Genomic DNA, 25,921 nt, shown 5'->3' with positions numbered 1-25,921 from the left:
CGCCATATGTTCCATGTGAAGTATTACCCATGCAACAACAACAACTTGAAAAGAACGCAAACGTAAAGCGTGTGCAAATAGAAGCGTTGATGGTTATGCCAATAATAGCCAATCGAATATTCAGAGTCAAAGGAGAAAATGAATTGAACTAATGCGAATAACCATAATCATATGCAAACAGCAAATAAGGGAAAAATCCCACTTATGGACGAACATTCGACGAGTGTACGTGTGTGCTTGAGCATGCTTGTTGTTGTGTAAGTGCTTGAGTTGAGCTGCTAATTGCTGTCGGGATTATAATGAAAGCTTCAATATTGAGGCATTAATGCGTGTGTGTGTTGAGAGTATTGGCAAAAAATATGATTGTGATTGAGCGCTCGCACTGCATCACCACCAGCTGACCATTCAATCACATAAGGCAAATGAAAGTGATCGTATTATTAGTCAGTCAGCGATAAAGTTTGTTGATGTAAGTAAAAAACGGGGTGCTCATTCGGTATATTTTCATTTGAAAATATTATTAGCCTAAGTCGAGTTATTTCATTGAAGGAGCTGAGAAATATGGCTCTCGCACTTAAGAGAAAAAAAACTATAAGAAGTCTCAATTCAGAGTTAAACCACACCCTCCATCAACTGTTGGCCCCCCCCCCAGACTTAAGGTAATAAAATTATAAAATATTTAGTGTTTGTCTCAAAAATTGAGGCCTATATATATGGTCTATATATGTATCACAGCCACTCTTACACTTTAGTCTGGATTTGAATACTGAAGATTACTCGACAGCTCGCAGAGGCAATAATCAGTCTAAGAGTAGACCTGAAGAGAACAAGAGAGATGACCCCTTGACTGTTCTAGTCTAGTATTGATCCCTACAGTTTTCAGTGAATCTGTTTTTATTGGTTTCCGGAACATGATCTTAGAACTTAAGGTCTAATAGGCGATAGCACTGCACTACTGTCTCAGTGAACGAAGGTGTAGATTTTTATATGAATGAGAGACGTGAGATTGATATATCATCTCTATAGTAAATGGTCATGATGTCTGACTGCTAGGGTTTGAGAGCCTAATTAGGGTATTCCTAATATTTTAAGCAAAAAAATTAAAGAGTTAAGCACATGATTTCAATGTCTTCTTTATATGGGGTTGGAATTGATTTAGTTTCCTCTCATTTGTCCATAATGTTCGCCTCGATCAAGACGATATATGAAGGAGTTTCACGCCCCCTGCTAAAATAAATTCTAAAAAATTGACAGAATGGATTGCAAATCTAAGTACCTGAACCTGACCCATTGTAGTACATAATCCCTTTACAACATTACAATTAAAAGTGTTACTATTTACTATGGTAGTTTCTTTAGTTTTAGCAAATCGAAGGATAAGGCTTACTATATGTTCACATTTATAGAAACTATACTTCTATTCTAACCTTCATTTAGTCAATTAAATAGTTCTATCAGCCACAAGTGCCCTATAGACAAATTTAACAAGTTAAACAGATTATTAGGTTAAAAAAATACATAAATTAAGGAAATATTAGAAGCTGAAGAATTTGAAAAAGATTATAGTTGAAAATATTTTTTGGGGAAGGTTGCCACCCGTTTAAATTTTTTTTTTTTGTTTTTTTCAAAATCGAACAAAAGACAAAAAGTCAGTATTAAGTATTACAGCTCAAAATATTTTTAGAAAGGTTGCCACCTGTTAAATGTTTTTTATTACAATCACATTTGTATAATATGGTAATCAAACAACCTACATATCTAGAGAGAGAACATTACTAAAATAATCAGGTTTTAAAATATCTCCATTTATTTCGGGTTTTATATTAAGCTCAATTTTTTCCAACTGGGTATTTGTTTGAACCAAAAATGTTGCCAGCGCCATCAAATCCATAAGTATGAGAAATAACAAACCAATGCACACATTCATATCTATCTGAAGCAATAACAGTACCCATTTATATATCGATTCGATTCGATTATATATATATATACATATCTACATACATCATTTTATGCCAAGATGTGAATTTGCAGCAAATAACAGAAAACAGTGTTGGTAAACGCACGCATAAATATATTATTTGTTTATTAATGAACAAGCTTTGTATTTGCTTAAGCTACCAAGCAAGCGTTAGAGTACTTTAGAAATTTATGCAATTATAGTATATGAATATATATATATGGCATATGTAATAACATAGTGTAAATGCACTTGGACAAGAGGAAATGTAAAGAGTAGTTAACCCTACAAGAAATCGACCGCTGAGCAAATTACGATTATTGCTCACATAACTACACACTTGGTATAACACCTGAACCTATTGGAATATAAATTTAAATAGAAATCTTTAAGGAAAATGATGTTGCCACCATTAAGTAATATTAATAAAAAATAAATTTTAGAAAATTTGTGAAAAATATTTAAATATTATTCAGACTTACAGAAAGAATAAAGTTTAAAAATATTGAACCTAAAATCATATATAACAGAGTTGCCATGTATAAAAGAAAACATATTTGTAATTATTTTTGTTTACAGAATTATAAAATATTTGAAATTTTGCCACTCTGCTTTTTCATCATTAAGTTTGTGAGATTTTCGGAGAAGTACCTTATACAAATAAAATTTTATTTTTCTTAAAACACCTAAAGCCATTAAACTATTTTTCATCCATCAAAAATTTCCCTACAGTGCATTTCAAACTTTATTGCAATTGTACCATTTATAGTGGATTACTTTGAAGAAGCGATTCATTTATGCCTGCTGCACATACATACACATACATATGTAACTGAAAATGTATTTGCTTTGAGCTCCAGCTCATTGTTTGATTATGAAAGTGCTTGCCGTGCCGCTTTTGTGCTCATTTCATTAAACTTTCTACTCATATTCATTTCCTTCGTATTTGGTCTGCGGCAAATGAAATCGCCAAGCCCTCCACACTCTGTTCTTAAGCTTCCTGGGAATTGAATTGCTTCGAAAATGATTCGCTTGCATTAGCTTCAACGCCTTTGCATATTCCCCAGAGTTAATGGGCTAACGCACATAAGCGCCTGCACTGCCAACATCCTGCGTAAGCACACACTCATACATATATATATATATATATATATATATATATAGATATATAGGTGCAATATCGCATCAACATTTATTTTCATAATAATTGCACTGATCTTTAGGGCTAAAGTTAAGTGGTAACGAATTTGTGTTGAATTTACAATTTTAATCAAAGCAAATTAAGCTTCGCCCCATTGGTGTGTAGCGTTGTGGAGAGCACCGAAAAAAATTGTTTTGCTTTTGGTTATGAGTATAAATATTATAAATATATATGTATATATAAATAGTTGTATGTTGTTAATATTTCTCTGTTTGCTACACTTCTTCAGCTCTACCCAGCCACTTTTCAAATGAATTTCATATTTTACTCTAGTGCTTCAAACGAATGCGCAATTTTTCATTTTTTCTTTTTTATATCGTTTTCGGTGTTAACCGCGCATCAGACATTCATTTTTCATATTCGCTGGGGAAATTTCACTTTCATCAGTTAAAAATAGAGTAGAAAATTCGCTGATTGCTTTAACAAAGCTTTACTTGATTATGAGCATTCAAAATTATAATAAAATAGATGAAGCTCAGCTTGAAATTTCAAAGCTGAGAAAAAACAATATACTCTTTAATCTATAGTTTAAGTATAATATTTGAATTAAGTACATATTTACTTGTATTTCAAAAAAGGTGGCAACATCATTATGTCAATTTATAATAATTATTATTTTTTAATTATTTTTTTTTTTTTAATTGAAGCATTAAAACATTAAAAAATTAAAAGGTGGCAACGCCATTTCATTTTTTTCACTGAACTTAAAATGTGTAGATTTCTTTACTCATAATTTAAAAACTTTTATACTTACATTAATAATCATAAACTGAATAACTTATGTTAAGTGGCAACTCTATAAAAAGAATTGTCGAATAAAGAAGTTTAGATAACTTTTCATAATACAAAATATAGTACAATATAAGATATAATAAGAGCACAAGAAACATTTTAAAAAGTGCTTAAAGTCCATTATTCAAAGAAAGTTTATAGGTCTGGCATCGCTGACATGTGCTTATATTAAATAGTAACCTCTTTTACAATTCTTCAAAGTATTATCCACTAAAAAAGTCAAATATATTGATTGATTAAAAGAAAATATTTTTCACAGTTTGTTCTCGTCGCCTCAGTATACAGGTCTTCTAGTATCCAATACATATACTATAATTAATTCTACATATAAACTTAAATAAAAATATTATTAAAAACAAATCTTTATGAAGTTGAGACAATTATAAAAGAAAATATCTTCGAAATATTACAATATAATCAGTTCCCTAATTCCATCCCCAAATCAATGCCAAATAATCATAAAGACAAGAATTGCTACCCATTCGCCAATAATGAGCAATTTACCATTGATAAATATGACCACAAAAAGGCAACTTAATAAGTAATAATAATTCAATCGAAATGAACTCATAATTTAGCATAAATACACTACAAAATACCCAACTACCTCACCATGCCTACCCAGTAATGACGGAATATATGAAGTGTACCACGGCGTATACGCAACACACAACAGATGATAGCTACTAGCTACTCACTCTCTACTCGCCTGTATCAGCCTCTACTTGTGTATTGGCACTAAATATGCACATAAAAATAGCTCATTCACAATAATCATAAAATCGCCTTTCATCCCCTGCACCGCTCGGCGCGTTGCGGTCATTTTGCGTACAACCATTTACCCCATAAAGGTAATATATAATGGTGTGCGTGTGTCGTTTTGTCGAGTGCGTTTCAAAAAAAAAACACATACACACTCAATCGCTGTCCATTTTCAGACTTACATACATACATAAATGCTGCACATTCAATCAGAAGGCATCACATGTGCTTGTGCCACTCACCAGCTGTAGTCATGGCAGAGACAATTTAAGTGGATTGCCGGTAAACCTATTAAATGAAATCGACAACGGTAACCAAAACGATAACTGCTTATAGGTACATATACATATACGCATAAAATACCGTTCGGTGATAGGTACATCTCTCACAATCCATCAATCGATTGAGCGCCGAGCACTTTTAGTCACTGTAAGTCCTAATGGAGTCATATGTAGAAGTTCACGTAAGTGAGGAAAGTTTCTGACTGCCATTCACTTGGGAGTGGCCAGGAACGATTCTTTTACATGTGGCTCAAGCAGCTCACAACTTCCGGTCTTAGACCAAGTATCCTCTGGGTAGCCAACAGACATCCGTCTGGAAGCGAGCTAAAGTGAGAAGGCGAATCCCGCTTATGCGGTTGTGCGTAGGGCTTGGGACCCACCACATAAAAACGAATAACCAGTGAATAAGAAACACAGGCCTCGGATGAGAAACCCCCCTTTTGATGACGACCACGGCAAACGTATAAAGGACTATGATTTAAGGGCATGCACCTGGAATGTCCGGTCCCTTAATTGGGAAGGTGCCTCTGCCCAGCTGGTTGATGTCCTCGTAAGAGTAAAGGCTGACATCACCGCAATCCAAGAAATGCGATGGACGGGACAAGGACGGAAGAAGGTGGGTCCTTGTGACATCTACTACAGCGGCCATATAAAGGAGCGCAAATTCGGTGTGGGATTCGTGGTGGGAGAGAGACTCCGTCGTCGAGTCCTGGCATTCACTCCGGTGGATGAACGTCTAGCCACAATCCGCATCAAAGCGAGGTTCTTCAACATATCGCTGATTTGCGCCCACGCCCCGACGGAAGAGAAGGACGATGTGACCAAAGATACCTTCTATGAGCGCCTAGAACGTACCTATGAGCGCTGCCCCCGCCACGATGTCAAAATCGTGCTTGGCGATTTCAACGCTAGGGTGGGTAAAGAAGGTGTCTTTGGCACAACAGTCGGAAAATTCAGTCTCCATGACGAAACATCACCAAACGGTCTGAGGCTGATCGACTTCGCCGGGGCCCGAAATATGGTCATCTGTAGCACTAGATTCCAGCATAAGAAAATCCATCAAGCTACTTGGCTGTCCCCGGATCGAATCACTCGCAACCAGATCGATCATGTTGTGATAGATGGACGACATGTCTCCAGTGTTTTTGATGTGCGTACCCTTCGCGGTCCCAACATCGACTCGGACCACTATCTTGTAGCAGCTAAGATACGCACCCGCCTCTGTGTAGAAAAGCGCACACGTCAACAAACACAAGGAAGGTTCGACATCGAGAAGCTGCAATCACAACCGACAGCCGAACGATTTTCTACTCGACTTGCACTCCTGCTCTCTGAGAGCACTCATCAGCATCTCGGTATAAGGGAGCTGTGGGACGGCATATCAAACTCCTTACGTACAGCTGCAACCGAAACCATTGGCTTTCGGAAAAGCCAAAAAAACAGCTGGTATGATGAGGATTGTCGTCTCGCAGTGGAGAGAAAACAGACTGCCTACCTCGCAATGTTGCGATCGACCGCAACACGAGCGGGATGGGAAAGATACCGAGAGCTGAAGAGGGAAGCGAGACGCATTTGCAGAAAAAGAAAGAAAGAGGCAGAAATGCGTGAGTATGAAGAGCTTGACAAGCTGGCCGACAGGGGTAATGCTCGAAAATTTTACGAAAAGATCCGGCGACTAACTGAAGGTTTCAAGACCGGAGCACACTCCTGTAGGACCCCCAGCGGTGATCTAGTGGTTGATGACCAGAGTATACTGTGTTTGTGGAGGGAACACTTCTCCAGCCTGCTGAATGGCAGTGAAAGTACAACACCAGGAGATGGCGAACCCGATTCCACAATCGACGACGATGGAACAGATGTTCCATTGCCCGACCGTGAAGAAATTAGAATAGCAATTACCCGCTTGAAGAACAACAAGGCGGCGGGGGCCGATGGATTGCCGGCCGAGCTATTCAAATACGGCGGCGAAGAGCTGATAAGGTGCATGCATCAGCTTCTTTGCGAAATATGGTCGGAAGAAAGCATGCCCGACGATTGGAATCTCAGTGTACTCTGCCCAATCCACAAAAAGGGAGACCCCACAATCTGCGCCAACTATCGTGGGATAAGCCTCCTTAACATCGCTTATAAGGTTCTATCGAGCGTACTGTGTGAAAGACTAAAGCCCACCGTCAACAAACTGATTGGACCTTATCAGTGTGGCTTTAGACCTGGAAAATCAACAACTGACCAGATATTCACCATGCGCCAAATCTTGGAGAAGACCCGTGAAAAAAGGATCGACACACACCATCTATTTGTCGACTTTAAAGCTGCTTTCGACAGCACGAAAAGGAGCTGCCTTTATGCCGCGATGTCTGAATTTGGTATCCCCGCAAAACTAATACGGCTGTGTAAGTTGACGTTGAGCAACACCAAAAGCTCCGTCAGGATCGGGAAGGACCTCTCCGAGCCGTTCGATACCAAACGAGGTTTCAGACAAGGTGACTCGCTATCGTGCGACTTCTTTAACTTGATGCTGGAGAAAATTATAAGAGCTGCAGAGCTAAATAGAGAAGGTACAATCTTCTACAAGAGTGTACAGCTCCTGGCGTACGCCGACGATATTGATATCATCGGAAACAACACCCGCGCCGTTAGTTCTGCTTTTTCCCGCCTGGATAAGGAAGCGAAGCGAATGGGTCTGGTGGTGAACGAGGACAAGACGAAATATCTCCTGTCATCAAACAAACAGTCAGCGCATTCGCGTCTTGGCTCCCACGTCACTGTTGACAGTCATAACTTTGAAGTTGTAGATAATTTCGTATACCTAGGAACCAACATTAACACCGATAATAATGTCAGCCTTGAAATCCAACGCAGAATCACTCTTGCCAACAGGTGCTACTATGGACTGAGTAGGCAATTGAAAAGTAAAGTCCTCTCTCGACGAACAAAAACTAAACTCTACAAGTCCCTCATTATTCCCGTCCTACTTTATGGTGCAGAAGCGTGGACGGTGTCAACATCCGATGAGACGGCACTAGGAGTTTTCGAGAGAAAGGTTTTGCGGAAGATTTACGGTCCCTTAAACATTGGCAACGGCGAATACCGCAGAAGATGGAATGATGAGCTGTATGTGTTGTTCGACGACATAGACATAGTCCAGCGAATAAAAAGACAGCGGCTACGCTGGCTGGGTCATGTTGTTCGAATGGATGAAAGTGCCCCAGCTCTGAAAGTTTTCGATGCAGTACCCGCTGGTGGAAGCCGAGGAAGAGGGAGACCTCCGCTCCGTTGGAAGGACCAGGTGGAGAAGGACCTGTCTTCACTTGGTATTACCAATTGGCGCCAAACCGCCAAAAGGAGAGATGCGTGGCGCACTGTTGTGGACTCGGCTATAACCGCGTAAGCGGTTTCTACGCCAGTTAAGAAGAAGAAGAAGTCCTAATGAAGAGCTAGCTTTTATAACAGTAAACGAAATGCTATGCTTTTCAATTAACGGTAAATTATTGAAGGTAAATGGAGTAAAGTATTTATAGGTGCTTCATACACATATTTGTATACTCGTATGCATATGAAGAATTGATAGATACAAATATAAATATACATATGTACAGCCTTGGCCTTTAATGAATGTAAGGATGTGGGCCAAGATCTTTTTACAAAATTCGCCACAAAAATGCCCAACGCTTGAGATACTGATTTGGGTCTTCCTCATTTGATGCGCTAGAGACAGCAATATACTCGACACTATGGGCACTTCTTGTCTCACTGGCACTGGAACATTTTATCCACAAGATCTGACAGGACGATGATGACGAACATAAATTTGACGTAGCGCTCTTAAAGTTGAGGCCACTCACTCCAAATTTCGGTAGTAAATTCTAAAATGTCGACTCGTTGTTAGATGGTATATCTTTCCATAATAATATTTCATACCTTACTGAAGAGAATTGTCAAAAGAGTGATACAAAATATGGCGTCGTTTGCTGTCCCTATCGGTCTACTCTTGTAGGGTCTCTTTTGAAAACCCCTTTCCAAGAATGTTAGTTTTTAGTTTCGGAACCAATAAATTAACAAGAAGTTATTTGAGAATGCTTACAAGAAATCTTATCAAATATATCATTGAACTTGCTTATATCTATAGTAATTTACTGCCTTATAATGCTATACACTGTGTGCCCTTACACTTCTCAGTGACACTAATAGTTATTATATCCCACTCAGATTATATTATATGTGGCAAAATCAACCAAAGACGCAATTAAGTATTGAAGGTCGAATAAAAATAAAATTATGTATTTATCTGCGAGAATAAAACCACATCCGCGGCCTTGCGTACTTACAACGGTGTCTACGCTCCTTTTGCTTTGAGGCATAATCCCTGAAATGCTTTGAGCTCAACGCAATAGAGCACAGCATTAAGATCACATAATCAAAATCAAGAACCTCAATAAAAACATCGATAAAAAACAACAAAATAAAATAAAACACGACAGTGACGACAAAATACCAAGAAGCAATCAAGCTGCAGAAGAAAAGCGCAAAGGCGACGCTGAAAAGTACTGCAACACATTGAAGGACGGCAGAGAGCAAGCGAAGAATACACAACAACAAAATCAAAAAACTATCTTACAAGAATGCCAAGAACAGTAAATGTTGTTACAATAACAAAATACGCAAGAAAACCAACGGCGTCTTTTCTTCGACATCTTGGTCAAACACAATAAAAAGAGAAAGGGAAAAGAGCACCCACTTTTTACACTTTTCTCGATATCAATTTCCGTTCGCCCCCCTCGAACACACTCAAAACGTAGCAAAGAAGCAAGCAAACGCAGTCAAAGCACTTTCAAGCGGCATTTAATTTCCTTTATGCAATCAACGTTGGTCACGCTGCAACAATCGCGGCAATATAATATTGCCACATTTTATGCTTTTTTATCATGTTATTTGTACGCGCACGCATTCTCCACTCCGCTCGGTTGTCTCAAATGCAGAGGGTAGCCTTCAACGGAGCATGTAGTCTATACCAATAGTGATATTGTTGTTGTAGATGATTTCATGATACCCTCAGTTGCAACAGTCGCTCTCACTTTCCAAGTGCTTCTGAAACTGAATTATTCCTTTGCATACTTCAAGGCTATTTGACGCTGGAAATGGCAACTTGGCGTTTGTGAAGACAAGAGGGGTCTCATTGCAAGCAGCAAAGGGCAGCAAGGCAGCAAGTAATGCAGTTAAAACAACAGTTCATATGCAGATTCAATGCGAGAAAAGGTGAAAGAGCAGTCAAGGCAAGAAAATGCAATATTAAGAACTGTCATCCGAGTATTCTCTAAGTGCTTACTTTTCATGAATTTGATATCATTTCAATATTGATTATGATTTTTTCTTTTTATGATAATTTCTTGTATTATAAAATGGACTTTCTTGGTGCAATTTAAATTACTGTTTTATCTCTTTGGTCATAGGTTTGTAATAAAAAATGGATTAATAAATCCTATGCCCGTAGTAATCATAATCATTTTGGACTCTTTGATTGAAAGGACCAAATGCATTTAGGTTTGACCTCTTCTCTTATTCGTGATCTGATTATTTAAACTTTGTCTTTGTTTTTTTTAAGGAACTAGTTTCAAATGGCCACAGTTGAAAGCTTTTATGAGAAGCTTTTCGGTAGAAAAAAGTGTCTACAATTCACCTGAGTTGTGACTTTTATTAGCAAACACTTTTCCAATTTTGTTCTAAAATCGAACTCGGCTTTTATTGATTATAGAGCGAGTCGGTCCTTGCTAAAAGCAATCGGTCAAAATCCTTAGGAGCTTAAATTTTAAAACTTTCGAAGGTATAAAACTATACTATATATAAAACTCTGGAATAAGAACACAATACAACCGTATATTCATAAAAAAAAGACCAGTCGATTCCTCAATAAACATACCCCAGTCAAATAATTATATGTTCATTTCGGCTATTGTTTATATTTCTTATTCACTGTTATTTTTTGGATTTCGGTAAATGTGGAATAAAAGGTTGATATGTTACCGTTACTATGCAGTGAAAATTGTTTCACACTTTTTTCGTTCGTTGTACAGTTACATTAAGAATGTGCTCGTGAATTGGGTATTGCATAGAAAATATTTATATGTGCAAAATCAGTTTAGCCGATCTTTCTTACTGATAGTGTCGCAGCAAAAACTTTTTTTGCTAAAATTTGTTTTCAAAATTATTGTAGGTGCATTAACTTAAGGAATTATTAAAAATTTGATTACATTTATTTAATTTTAAGCCTAAAATGCCTCGTGGTACTAGTTTATCAGCCAAAGAACAAGTAATAATCATAGGAATGCATGAAAGCGGTTCCAAAATGGTTCTAGACCAAAGCGACATCGGAACTGTATCTCAAAATTTCTTAAAAACCCCACTAATTATGGTATAGTGCGACACAGCGGACGAAAAACAACATTGATGAGCGGTGCGAAAGGATGATTCGACGGCTAGTAGCTGCGGACTTGATAAGCAGCGATGAAATATGGACCTAGTTAAGACAGAAAATCACAATCAATATAATTTTTCCAATTATACATAAAAATCAGTTACTGAAACACACCTCCATGGTACCTAAACCAACGCTAAAGAAAGACACAATAATGTACATTTGAGGTTTGCAAATAAATATCAATTCTGTGCCGATGAGTGATAGAATACCGTCTTTAGTGACGAAAAAAAATTAAATTTGGTCGGCCCAGGTCATTGCAAGAAATATTGGAGAGATTCGCACCGGGAACGATGGTCCTACTACAAGCGATGTTTTGGAAGCGGTACCTTGATTTCATGGGCTGCATTTTGCTGCTGTGGAAAGCTATCTACATGTTTTATATTCACTCAAATGAATGCTAATATCAATGTAGATCTTTTGGACAGCGAGTTAATAAAATTTGCTAGCAATATTTATGGCATATAACTGGACATATCGAAAGGATAACGCTTTAGTCCACACGAAGAACATCTTTAACGACCGGAAAATTCCGGTAGTACAATGTGCAGTATTGAGTTCGAACCTAAATCCTATTGAGGATCTCTGGGGGAACCTCTCTGCTCCTGTTTTCCAAAACGGAAAGCAGTTTGAGACAGTACATCACCTTAAATTAGCCATAAAGCAAGAATTAGCCAATATTTACATAACTATTCTACAGTCAGTAGTTAATTCTCTGATTAAGCGGCTTAATTTAGTTTTAAAATATAAGGACAATTCTGCTGACTATTAAAATAAACATTTCTTTCAGTTAAACTCAAATGTATAGGCTTTACTGGTAAAAATAGTAAAATGCACATATAAATATTTACATATTTACCATTAGCCTAAACTTCAATTTTGTTTTATAGTTTAAAAAATATTTTGAAATTTGTTAATTTTTTGTTTTTTATATCGTATACATTAATAATAACAAACCTGCATACTCAGAAATATTTTGCAATTTTGTAATCTTTAATTTTTTTTGCAAAAAGTTCATGCACATATAATTATTTGACTGAGGTATCATAACACATTTCTCTTCAAACTATTTCACAAGTAGTATATTATTTTTCAAATTCACGGGTAGAGCTAACTTGTTAACCCTATCAAGTAAAGAAAACCGCCAGAAACCCATTATGTGATTAGGTTCAAACTCATACTATAGAGCTCTATTAAGTTCATGTTTCTTCTCTCCAAATAATGAATTTGGTTCCTCGCTTGATCTAACATCATCAAACAATACACCACAATTTTAGAAAAAAATTCCCTACAAACATATTTATTATGATGAATATATAATATTATATTGTCAAATAAATTACTTTATATTACTTGAAAATATAAATTTTTTTCCGCAGATTTAGTGCACCAACGTATTTACATATGAAGTAGTCTCTCTTCTTTATTTGTTTATCAAAATAAAAACAAAACTGTCATCAGACAACAACAATAGCTGACAGAATTTACGACATGAGTTTATTTATTTTAACACCTTATGACGAGAATGAAGAATACGAGACAAGCAAGAGACAATAATGAAAACAATTAAATGTTTATTTAAACCAGTGCAAGAGGATAACAATAAAAAATGCAACAACAGCAAATAGTTTGATGTTATAGGAGTAAAATATAGTAAGATCAATCAGGCAAACTGAGGTAATTGTAATTTGCATATGGAGATTATGGATGCATCTGGACCCATTTTATACCTTTTAGCAACAGACTAAATTATGTTCAAGTAACTAGTTATTGTTAAATTATATATATAAAATCAATAAAAGGACCATATAACACCATATTGGATATATAGGAGCTCGAGGTCGAAACAGATTGATTTCATTCAACTTTCGTATCGATAGACATTATGTGAAAGAAAAGATTTGTGCACAAATTTTATTATTAGGTCTACAACTTTGCTTCCGCCGTTTTTCAATAGATGTCTCTAGGGTCAAGCACTGGTTGATTAAATCGATTTTTTTTATATCGATCTTGAACATTTGTGTCAACATTAACCCAACAAAATATTTGTTGAGATCTGTTTGCATCCCAAACTTATTCTCAACTGAAAATGTCACTTTTTGAGCCGAATTCTCGACATTTGCGGGAAATTTTGCTTTCCTTTTTTAATTCCAAAAAAAGTGCGGCTGAGGCTCATCGAATGCTTTCGGATACGTACGGTGAGGCTGTCCTAAGTAAAAAAAAGCCTTAAATTTACAAAAAAAAAACTCCGGAAGCAAAGTTGTGGACCTAATAAAATAGTTTCAAAACATAACGGAAAATTTCCAATTTAGATTTCAAAAAAACCAAAACTACCGTTATTTTTTAACACACCTTGTATGATATACAAGTCTGTATTGTGAACCAAGGAGACATATATCTTTATATCACGTATATAAGTGGTAGAGAAATGTCAGATAAGATTGCAATCATTTTTTAAAGCTAGTTGTTACATATCAAGAAGATACATAAGTGGTTGAGGTCCGTTGTGGCACATATTCTAAACATCTTAAGAGCGTCCTTAGAGTGTTCTATATTTAAGTTGGATCAAATTCCTCAATTAATTGGAGATATATGAAATTTTAGCTGAAACTAATTGCTGTCACGCCCATAGTGTCATTTCATAACTGAGTTATATCTATGGTTATATGTAACTGAAATATTTTTTATATAAAACATGAGATGTGTTCAAAAAATAATGGGAGTTTTCGTTTTTTTTGATAAAATAAAAATTAAGGTTTCACCATTGCAGTTTTTGTGAATTGGAATTTTTCGAATTCCCGTTACTTTTTTAACACACTTTTTGTAAACTCTGCACTCCAACATAAGTAAACCAGAACAATTTATTTCACACTTTCAAATGTTGTAATAAAATTCCTTTATTCAGTGCATTGTATTCACCCATTAAGTACTACAAAAAATATATTTTCAAATCTCTGCAACAACACATTTTACCAAAACAAAATCTTCTAAATGTGCAAATTATTTCGTATTGTGTCTATCAAAGCAAGCGCACGGGACACATAACACTTTCTTGTTGTACTTGTTGTTGTGCTACTACACTTTAAAAGAAATGAACGAACACGAATTGCGCAAAACAATTGCAGCAACTTCTTTTCATACGCTCTGAACACTGCATGATATTCTGTCTATTTGTCTGGCACGACAACGAAATAAACATAAAAGCAGCTTAAACTAGAAATGAAATACATTCATATGCAAATATGTTTGGAGACTAACGTTTGTATATAGTATATCGCCAAACATACACATACACCCGAATTTTGTGTGCCAAAGGATGCGCGACAAATTTATTTTGAGCTATAAAAATGTCTGCCATGAAATTTTTGCAAAAACATAGATATATAAATATATATATAAATATATATGCATGTGTGCCTGCTTACTAACACAAACTAACATTTGCAATTGTAAAGTCTGTGTTGTTTTAAAATTATGCATTTGCTTTTGCTGTGGCCTCCATGCCCGCCGCACCACATTGTATCGTCACTCATACGCCCTGTCTTACCAAAACTAATTTGGTTGAGTAATTTATGTTTATTTTTCATTTACATATTTTACTTGTTGCCAACGCCAACATCATAAACACACAGCGCACACTTGCAACGCAGCATTGACACTGTGCACTATGCCACCAGGGAGTGTGGCTGACACACACACACGCGCTGCACTTGTGGCATGCCAACTGTTGCAAGTTTTGTGCGAAGCAACAATTTATTTATGTTTATTTTTTATGCTATTTATTATTTGCATATTTTACAGAAATTTCTTAATTAAAGCATGTATGTGCGTGTAAATAACTCGACAAAAATACTTTAGAGACAATAGCTCATACTAATTGTGTGTGTTTGTGTCACATTTTTAATCTCTGTTGCGGTTACTTTAAGCTGATTTCAGAACTTTATGTTGTATTTTATTTTTATTGAGTTAATAGAGGAATATGTTTCTTGTTCTAGATACTTTGTTTTGTTTAAATTACTAACAGCCGACACGGCTTTATGAGCTGTTGGCTTTGATGGGAAGCTCTATGAGGTTAGGCAAAAACTTGTCTGCCGAATGCAGATAACGTCAATCAAGCCATAGCGAAAATAAAAATAGATCCGTAACTAGATCTTCCTTCTGGATCTTGAACGTTCCTCAGAAAATTTTATCAAATCCGTTCAGTGTTATATTCACTTTAAATTCCAAGACGCTGTTGAAGAGCGATGGCTCTCTTGAAACATCTCAATCACTATCTATAGGTGAAGAATTACGCAATTATCTTTAAAATTTCCTAATTTTATCGTTCCGAGTAAAACAGTGAGAGAGTTTAGTTAGTTTGGGGGTTAGTTACATAAAACTCGTCAACTTAGAACTTTTGCCAAACCCTATAGTTGAAGCCAAACCCTATATAAATCAAGCTCTACAAGTCGCTTATCATTCCCGTCCTGCTTTACGGTACAGAAGCTTGGACGATGTCAATATCAGATGAGACGTCACTAGGAGTTTTCGAGAGGAAAATTTTGCGCAAGATTTATGGTCCTCAGAATATTGGCAACGGCGAATACCGCGCGATACCATAATGGAACGATGAACTGTACGAGTTATACGACGACATTGACATAGTTCAGCGAATAAAAAGACAGCGGCTACGCTGGCTAGGTCATGTTGTCCGAATGGACGAAAACGCTCCAGCCCTGAAAGTGTTCGATGCAGTACCCGCTGGAGGAAGCCGAGGAAGGGGAAGGCCTCCACTCCGTTGGAGGGACCAGGTGGAGAGCGACCTGGTCCCTCCAACGGAGTGGAGGCCTGGCGCCGAACTGCGGAGGAGAGAGAGAGGTGGCGCACTATCGTCGATTCGGCTATAACCGGCTAAACGGTTGCAACGCCAATCACATACATACATAGTTGAAGTATATATATATGTAAATAATTTATTTAGCTAAGTTGGGGCCTTACTTCTACATAATGGGAACCAATATTTAACATGCTATGATTATATTTGAAATTATGATTCCATTACTCAGTAAAGTTCGGTGGAGAACCCACAATTATTTCATATATAACATATTGATCCAATTAGTCTCGATTAAAATCATTAAAATAATAAATTAACTTCATTAACGCCTTAGAGGCAACTTAATGAGAGTGTAATCAAATACGGAACCATTAAAGTTGAGTTTAAAGACGTTGTCCGAAGGTTTTTTTTAACATGATAGATTTTCAATTTGGTTTTAGAACTGAATTTTATAATCATTATTAATCAGATTGCTATTAAATGTATGTATGAAAATCTAACCAAAGACATCCTTAGAACCCATAATTCAGAGCGTTAAACACTGAAAATAACTATTGCCAGGAGTAAATGAAATGGAATCGGTTTATTGTTGGTACATTTGCCAGAAATTATTACCAAATTAAAAATTATTTAAGGAGTGATCAACGCCTCAAGTTGTCTGTGCCCATGGGACAATTACCCGGTACCTTTCAAGCTGAGGTCTATGCTATTAGCAAATGTGTTGAGGTCCGATTGGACAGAAATTATCACGATGAACGGATTGTCATCATCAGTGATAGCCAGACGGCTCTACAGGCATCTTTTGGAATAGACACGAGAATGGTTCTGGACTGCATCGAAAAACTTAACAGGGTTTGCAGTAACAACAGTATAACCTTGTTCTGGGTACCAAGACACAAAGCACAAGGCAACGAACTTGCGGACCAATTAACAATAGGCCGCGGTTTTTAGCCCGGTCGGGCCGGAGCCCTTAATTGGTGTTGGTCGGCATGTTCTCAGAAATCGACTTCTAGAAGATGGAATAGATTTAAACTACTAATTGTGCTCCCAAGAAACAAAATGAAACAACCAGTGGCACTGTGATCCAGCAGTGGAGACACTTGAGCATATGAGGAAAAGGAGTCAGGCAATGGATTCTCTTTATCCCCAGAGGGAAAGTATCGCGTCCATCGACTCTGTAGCGCTATTAAATTTTTTTAAAGCGACAGGATTGGTATTCTGTGATAACAAGAAAGGGCACAATAGACTTTAGGTCGCAGTGCGTTCCTCAACTCTTAATCTAATCTAATAATCTGATCTAAGGAGTGATCGATTGATTCCAAAGCGACATCCTCTATAAAACTAAACGACGAATTTGATCCATGAGCGCAGAGCGTAAGAAACTTCGAATGACTCTTTAAGTTGGTTATTTTTTACCACACTAACATAACAAACATTATCCCTATACAATCTAACTTAATAAACTCACTAAAATCAACTACAGTAAAGCATATTTCACAAAAACAACAAGGAGTTCAAAAAACCTTTTAATTTTACGCTGATGATATTATAATTGCAACAAGCCACATCATTAGTCAGACACAATTTTTCCACTACACCTGCAACATGTTGCTGGGCAACCATTTAAGCAACCAACAAGAATACACGCCGTTATGCTGACATGTTGTTGACTGCGGGCATGTTATACACACCGTATTATGAGTGCTAGACACACTTATACACACCGATACACTTAACCACCTAAATAAAGTAAAATGAATGTGAGGTTAAATAGCGCGCCACTATAAGTTACCGTTGTGTTGCTTGCAGCACTGACACTGCCACTTACAACAAAAAAGCACAAAATGCTGCATATTGCAATTAATTATAATTAGGTCGAAGTTAAGCTGATACAAGGTGGGGGGCGGTCTAATGGTTGTAAGCGCTCGCTGCGAAGTGTCCTGTCGCCGGTGTAAATATGTTTGCAAGTTGAGTAACAAAGAGGTTACTAAGTTAAGCAAGGGTTTTCAACATTTTGTTAAAGGAGTAAAACAGTACAATAGCTGGAAGTCTTAAATTTTTTTTAGCATCTGAATTTCAAGGTTTCGTTGACGCCGCAGCCATCATTTGCATTTAAAGCAAAAATTTGAATTATAAAATGCGTTTCAAATAACATTTGTCTCTCCAAGTTTAAAAAGTCCAGGTCCTCATACAACGCTTTTGACCTAAACTATTTAAAAATTACTGGAGATAGTAACGGTTTCGTTAACCACGAAATCACATAAATTATTTTTTTAAGAAAACGTACCAAAACTTAGATTCAAGACCCCGGTATGTGGTCTTAATATTTGTAAATAATTTTGCACCAGCGCCATCTAGCGGATTGATTTTTTTTCATAGGCGTTTTTATTAAAGGAAATGAATGCATTTAGCCTGAAATTTACGGAAAAACTCATTGAAAATGTAAAACCCTCACAAATTTCAGAAATTTAAAAAAATATTGTCCCGGTGAACAGTATAAATTATTCAACGGGTTATAAACCTCCATACCTTAAATTAAGATAGTAGTCCAATTTTGTTCAGATTAAATTGTGTTGATAATAACATTATTTCAAATCGTCTCGTATCGATGGGTCTATATTAACTATAGGTTGGTTGATGTGGGGAAATATTTTATGATATTACATAGCTTATGATGGAGAGGGACCTGGCTTCGCTTGGTATAACCAATTAGCGCCAAACTGCCAGAAGGAGGGATACGTGGCGCGCTGTTTTGGACTCGGCTATAACCGCGTAAGCGGTGTCTACGCCAGTCAAGAAGAAGAAGGAGAATCAATCCTCCGGTTGATTATTGTTAAGTAAAATAATTTAAAAAAAGATTATAATCACTGTCATAGAGAAAATGGGAGTGGTTGTAATGAAAAACTCGGCTCTTAACACGAAAAAGGTATATGGGTCATCTTGATTCATATCAGGTCCATATCATGATCCATGGATCTGTTCAGTAAATTAAAAAGTAAAAGGTTTCATTTGAAAGATCTTAACCCTTTCTTACTTACCGACTTCTAATTCTCGTTATTTAAATATTTTTGACTACCGATTTTTTTAATTATGTAGACTTATGTGTTGTGCAAGCTTACAGTTACTTTTTCTCATATGAGCTGTGCACCTGTTCATCCAGTAAGTTTTCTCTGCAGAGTGAAATTGGCAAAAATCGTTCCACGAAAAAAGTTTTTCAAAAGTAGTTATACAAAAAGTGTTCAAAAACATAAAAATAATTGTTTTATTTTGAAACAAAGTGAACTATATAAATAAGTAAAGATAAGAGAGTTATTTAAAAAGGAAATTTTAAGAAAAAAGTGTTTAGTTTATTTATAATAATTTAATTTATGCCAATAAGCAACATCCTTTAACTAATGAACCCGGATACATAGGACTTTGAAATTTTTATCACTTCATATTTGTTAAGACTAATGTATATCTGTCCTAAAAAAATGTTAGCTCCGCCCATTTTAATTCGGGCATGAGAGGGTTAAAGGTTTGAGTATATATATTTACTTAATTAGACGTTAATAGTCTTAATAGTTAAATGTTTATAGAAGTTGTTTTAATTTTAAAATATATTTTTGGTTAGAGGGTGTTTGGTTAATACGGATTTTTTTGAATTAGCAGTTGGTGGTGGGCACAATTTTGAAGGCATAGCCGAAAATCTCTGTAGCATCTAATTCAATCTTAATCCGCCAAATTCGGCAAAGAACACAATATCTAAACTTTTACACAAATTAACCGTTGCAAAGGAAAAGGGACGAAAGAGCAAAAGGACGTCACGAAATCAATTCGAAATTACGATTATGAATATGCTATGAAACAAATAGTGATTTCGTTTAATTTAAGATATTGTAGGTTTAGCTGCGCTAACAGGTTCTTGTGATCCATATTAAAATATATAGAAATCAGTAAAATCGGCCATAAATATGGGATTTATGTCTAGATTGAACCCAGTGTCATATACCGAATTTTTTTTTCAGACCAGTAAAGAGTTAAATTATCATGGAGATTTTGTATAAGAGCAATAGCCTCGGAGATTTGGAACAATTCGGAAGGAGAAACTTATATTTGATGTACAATATATATGGAGATATATCCACTTCATATAGCGATAAATATTAGATGCAATCGATTAACATTTTCTATTCTTTAGTTTACGCTAAATCGTACATCCTTTCTAGCTCTTTTAGTGATTTATGCACATCATTTGTGTATTTGTGACATATTGAATATTTTAGTTTATATTTTGTCTCTTCGTTAATTATCTCCCTATCGCTGCAACGTATAGGCATTAAATGCGCCAATTAGTGCATGCAACCGCATTTAAATGACCACTTCATAAGGGTGGCCAAATTTGTATACAATTTCGTTGCTAATTCCAACGTTGCACATTTATTGAACTAAATCTCGTTTGGTCAAAAATGTTTAAATACGCCACAAAATACCAATCATTAGTGGTTTGGTGTCGAACGCAATGTGAACATACATACGAAAAACAGAAACAACAACCAATGTAATGGCAATTTGTTATTGTGCAATTAGTGCAATTGATTTCAAAATAGATATGCTTAGCGGACTGACAAATTATTCAATCCAATTGGAGGTAGTAATATTATATATATAGAGGGTTATGCATTTCGGGGTTTTAGAAGAGCAGAGTTGCAATCTGGCTGTTTTGGAACCGAATGTTTACTTTCGAACTAAAGTCTAAGGTCTATTTTCGAAAACATGGATTAATATTGAAGTAAAAAATTTAGAATTTAAAAAAAAAATAATTTTTACAGTGAGTTAAGGTCTGATAGAAAGGTAGTATTTTCTTGATGAAATCAAAATATCAAGAACTTTTACTTTATATCACCAAGAGCTGTCTTTCGAACTGCATCAATCAGAATTTCTTCTTTTTTTTACAAAAAATACTTTGTGAAAAAAATATTTCAGTATTCTCCTTTCGAAAAAAAAACAAAAATGAGCCACCCGTTAAATTACCAAAATTACTACGCCAAATTTCGCATAACCAACAAAAACAACATTAGAGTTGCAGTACATTTATCTAGTTAAATAAATGCAGTAAAATCTATAAATAATTGCAATATTATTGTTGCAGCAATTAGGACTCCATGGGAGCGCAGTGTTTAGCTGAACTCAATTGAAATGATTGGCATGTTAAATATTTATGCTGAATGATGTGTGTTTGTATGACAGCGATTAGTGTACATTGTTTACTAATGCTAAATTGGCAACAATGGAGAGTTTAATATGAAAAATATGATTCATTTTCGTAGAATATAGTAGTCCCTCTCGCTTGAACACATTTTAAAATGCCACAATGAGAATTTGACTTTATTTATTGTTAATTAAATAGTTACAAATTGAACAATTAGTTAATGAAGCTATTATCTGGAAGGCAATAAGACAGAATAAGATGCACTTTGACACGAAATTGCTGTCAACTTAAATCCTAGAAGTTGGACTTCGTCTAGTATAAATTGAGAACAATTAGTTATTAAATGAATTATTAAATTAACAAAAATGCTCAATTATGAATCTATTTACGCGTGGAAAGAGAGTGATATTACAAGTTATTTGATGGAACTAGTTAAGTGAAAAGATGGAAGAAGGGAAATGAAGATACTTTGTTCGAATAAGACTACAGCTATTTTTCAAAGATAAGAATAAAGACAATTCATCTTTTTCCTGAAGAAATTAATCTTGTGTATCATTTTTGTGCTTCTCTTATTTGCAATTCCTATCCAACTGACTTCAAAAAAATTCAATTTTTTTCAAATTTCGTAGGCAACTTTCAAATAATTATTTGTGTATACATAATACTAAACTTTAATATATGGAAATATATACATTTATATATGGAAATATGTATTTTTATTATTATTCATGAACTTCAATTTATGCACAAAAACTGTATAATCACTTCAGTTGGCACCCACTGACACCGCAAGAATTCAATTTAATGTTTAATTGAATTTCAAAAGAAGAATAAAATGGAAAGTTTATAACAGTTATGCTTCGAAAAAAGGTTCTACTATAGAGGTCAAATATGAATATGTGTTTTGGAACTTTACAAAGTGAGTACTCGAATTAACGAAAAATTCGATGTAACGAACATGCCTGACAATTAATGTGTACGTTATTTCGGAAAACGACTGTATTTATTAAAATCAATCATAGAAGATTTTACGGGAAAAGTATTTGTAACCTTCGTAAAAAATATGTTAGCTTAGAGCCTGAGCTACGGAAAAAGATTACGGTTGATAGAGATTTTTGAGAAAAATGTCAGAGAGATGAGGGAGAGAAAAATGCTATAGACAAAAAGACTCAAGAAGCCCTCAATTTAATTATATGTCTAGTAAAGTCTTCTGTTTAGTTTTTCTTCTCCTTCTATATATATAATACAAACATGGATCCGGTTCAAGAAAATGGACACTTCGTAGATTAATAATGTTAACTAATAGCTTGCAAGTGGAAGCATATTTTACTATATAACTGCAGTTCCGAGAGTAATGAACGATTCACTGGGGTTTTCATAAAAGCAACAAACAAAGAAAATCCAAAAGAATTTCCCGCAGTGTAAAGATAATCGCAATCAAAGGAATGCACAAATAAAGCGCAGCAAAAAAAGCAACAATGAAATATTTATTAAGAAAGAATATATATATGCCTGTGAGAGTTATAAATAAAAAAAATCTCCAAGAAAATAATCTTTTAAGCTTAATTCTATAGAAATATACACGAGAGCGGGGACAAACCGTTACCTACCGCCCACCGCGCACAACAGCTGATGCCAACAACAGCAAAAGCGGTAGCTACCACAAAAGTAACAATAACAACAACAACAGCAAGCCAGTTAGACTGCATGAACCGTAGTCAACAAGCGTTTGTGGACGAGGGCAGCGGCACAGAGGCTAGAGCGGCGAAGCGGTATGCAGCGCCAAGGAGATTGCTTTATTGTGTGCTTATTAAGCGCTGTTATATACATACATATTTATATGTGTACATTATATGAGTGTACCGCTTCGCAAACTGACAGTCACCGCGAAAGTGCAATTAACACAAATTCGCGAACAAGCAGCAGCGCTACAGCGGCTGCGGCTGAGCGGCACAGCGTTGAAGAACAATTAATTTGGATAACCGGTTCCAGCGTGCGGTTCATAGTACATACATGCGAAGTGAGTAAGTCATATGTATGCGCCAGTGTGTATGACGGTGCATAAGTGGAGCGGTAGTGGAACTAGTAAGTTATCTGTGTTAAAAAACAAATATTTGTGTGGATGTTTGTGGTGTTGAAAAATATGCGAAATTAGAAGAACGCCAGCAGAAAGTACTTGAAAAGCGCTACTTGAAATTGAAATGAGAAATAAAACTAGAAAAAAAAACAAGTAAGGAAGGGCTAAGTTCGGGTGTAACCGAACATTTTATACTTTATTTAGTTAACTTTATTTATATTATATAATACACAATTTGACCCATATATTCGTCATATATATTGTATAAAGTCCATTGAAAGTTGGAAACCATATATTAGGTTAGAAGCACAAAGGTCCTCTTGTTCGATACATGGGGCCTTAAAAACCTATGGTCCGATTTCGGCGATTTTTAGAATGGGGCTGCCACACTATAAACATAGTATTTATGCAAAGTTCTGAACCGATATCTTCACTAGTGCTTACTTTATATATTGTAATGTAAACGATTCGGATTGTCTTCAAAGTTCTGGTATATCGGAAGTAGGCGTGGTTGTGAAGCGATTTGGCCTATTTTCACAACATAACATTGGGATGTAAGGAAAGTATTACAAACCAAGTTTCATTGAAATCGGTCGAGTAGTTCCTGAGACATGGTTTTTGACCCATATGTGGGCGACACCACGCCCAGAAAAAATATGAGTGCAGCTCCCATCTGCCATTTCTTATGTGAAATTTAGTGTTTCTGACGTTTTTCGTTAGTGAGTTAACCCACTTTTAGTAATTTTCAACCTAACCTTTGTATGGGAGGGAGGCGTGGTTATTATCCGATTTCTTTCATTTTTGGACTGTATTAAGAAGTGGCTAAAAAACGACTGCAGAATGTTTGGTTTATATACGTAGCTCTATTGGTTTGCGAGATATGTACAAAAAACTTATTTGGGGGCGGGGCCACGACCACTTCCCCAAAAATGCCCCTTTATAGTGCGATCCTTCATACCAAATTTTATTTCCATAGCTTTATTTATGGCTTAGTTATGGCGATTTATGTGTTTTCGGTTTTCGCCATTTTGTGGGAGTGGCCGATTTTGCTCATTTTCGAAAGCAACCTCTCTATGGTGCCAAGAAATAAGTGTGCCAAGTTTCGTCAAGATATCTTAATTTTTACTCAAGTTACAGCTTGCACAGACGGACGGACGGACAGACAGACATTCGGATTTGAACTCCACTCTTCCCCCTGATCACTTTGGTATATATAACCCTATATCTAACTCATTTAGTTTTGGGTGTTACAAACAACCGTTATGTGAAGAAAACTATAATACTCTCTTTAGCAACTTTGTTGCGAGAGTATAAAAAACAATATAAAAGTCACTAGAAGTGCTAACTCATACGAGGTTCATTCTTTAAGTCCAGTGACTTTGAAGATTTCAAACTTGAAGAACTCTCTTGTCATTCCTTAACCAAATCCATACCGGTACCTTCAATTTTAAATGCTTGGCAGAGCCTATAGTATGACTAATCCCAATCCGACCTTATAACCAACAGACTTCCTAAACATATAAGTGCACCACGAAGAAATTTACTAGAAGAAATGTACCGTTAAAGTCAAAGGTTTCTTGGATGAAGATCCGGGAGAGGGTTTCGGCGACTGCTCACGAAGAAGTATATACTTATACATATACATATATTTCGGATAAAGATTTCGAAGAGCGTTTCGAAGAAAGTTTTCTAGTGTCTTTGATATCTTTAAATAATATTTAAAAAGAATTTGAAGAATGATCTTCAGCTTTGGCAAAATCTGCATAAGTGAAAGAACTTGACGAAGTAATAAAAAAACAAATGTTACTATTGAACAATATGTTCTTTCGTGAGAACTTAGAAGAGAACTCGTAAATATTTGGAAACTGAATGATCTTTACGAAATAATCTAACACATCTCAACTCGAAACTACAAAATATTTTTGAAAACAAAGCGAGAAAAAAGTTATTGATCTATCAAACCACTCTCGTTGGCATATGTATATCAACGAGAATCTAGGTAAGGGCAATAAATGCGCGAAAGTGATAAATAAGACAAACAAACCGGGTATTAAATACGAAACACAAAAACAAAAACTTGCAAATTCGTAATAGAAAAGCGAAAATATTTTTGCATTACAAAATTTTATTCCACAATCGAGTTCATATTGCAAAGGCACAAAGCGCGCAAACGAAACCGGCGACAGCGCGCGACGATTACAACAACAGTGTAAAGTAAAGCGCTCCGACACTCAATAAGTCATTCAACCAATCCATTAAGCATTCGCCTAGTTACAATGTACTATATGTAAGTGCGCGCAACCTTCGATGATGTTTTCTAAGCGGCGCAACGCAGTAGACAGTTGAGCGCGCGCGGGTAAACGCTTTGC

At 35.9% G+C, this 25,921-nt stretch overlaps 1 long non-coding RNA gene across 2 annotated transcripts in view; it reads right to left on the bottom strand.

Annotated features, from left to right (window-relative positions):
• The window catches only part of LOC128921924 (uncharacterized), a 136,914-nt gene that overhangs the window by 94,755 nt on the left and 16,238 nt on the right, over window positions 1-25,921 (bottom strand). The window lies entirely within an intron of this gene.

This window comes from Zeugodacus cucurbitae, chromosome 5, assembly GCF_028554725.1.
Source record: "Zeugodacus cucurbitae isolate PBARC_wt_2022May chromosome 5, idZeuCucr1.2, whole genome shotgun sequence".
Lineage (NCBI taxonomy): Eukaryota > Metazoa > Arthropoda > Insecta > Diptera > Tephritidae > Zeugodacus > Zeugodacus cucurbitae.
This window is presented reverse-complemented; position numbering and strand designations above follow the sequence as displayed.